Genomic DNA, 955 nt, shown 5'->3' on the forward strand with positions numbered 1-955 from the left:
AGGCAGTGGCGAATGAGCCTGCCAGTCTTACCTTTCACCCCTGCCCGTGCCCAGGCCTCTCCCTCCACACCCGTGCCAGCGGAGTGGGGGTGTGCAGGGGCGGGTCCCCTGGATGTAGGCAGGCTGTTCCTCACAGGCCGTACTCGCCCCTTGCAGCCAAAGGTGGGCCACCCTCAGCCATGTGGCCTGGACCCCCTGCTTCCCATGGGCCCTGAGGATAAAGACCTAGGCTAAATCCCTGATTTACTCCAAGAAAGCACAGCAGTTCATACCCTGTACGTAATTGCTAGCAAGAAAGAGCTAAGGCTGCATAATGGGGTCACAGAGAGGGGCTCTGTGGTTAGGTTTTCTGGGTACAGAACATCCCACTTGTGCCACGTGAGAGCATGGGAAGAGCCTCGGTCCTTCCTTGACGCAGGAGCCGTTACCGTCTAGTGGGGGAGATACCATGTGCCTCCCCAAGGGCGGCGGGAGGCCCGAGGAGCAGCTCGTGGGAGCAGCCGGGGGGTGGGGGGCTCATCCCCGCTGCCTGTCTGTGTTTCAGGCTGAGTGGAGGCTCTCCTCCAGAGAGGATGGCAGCCCTTCGTACGACCCCGGACTCACCTGCCACGCAGCTGGCGAAGGCCGAGGATGGGCTGGAATGTGGTCCTGCTCAGGAGGAAGAAGAGGAAGAAGAAAAGGGGGAAGAGGTGGAGATGGAGGAGGAGGAGGAGGAGGAGGAGGAAGAGATCATAGTGGAGGACGGGGAGGATCAGGCGGTGGTGGAGGAGGAAGAGGAGGAGGGGGAGCAGGCAGGGCATGTGGAGCAGGTGGAGGTGGAGGAGGATGAGGACGTGGAGGAGGTGGTGGCAGAGGAGCAGAGTCTTACGTTGGGGACCCAGGAACGCCTTAGCCGCGGTGGTGATGCTAAGTCCTCAGTTCTTCAGGAAAAGGGTAAGAAAAAGGAGCTGGCATT

This window comes from Crocuta crocuta, unplaced genomic scaffold (assembly GCF_008692635.1).
Source record: "Crocuta crocuta isolate KB4526 unplaced genomic scaffold, BGI_CrCroc_1.0 scaffold273, whole genome shotgun sequence".
Classification (NCBI taxonomy): Eukaryota; Metazoa; Chordata; class Mammalia; order Carnivora; family Hyaenidae; genus Crocuta; species Crocuta crocuta.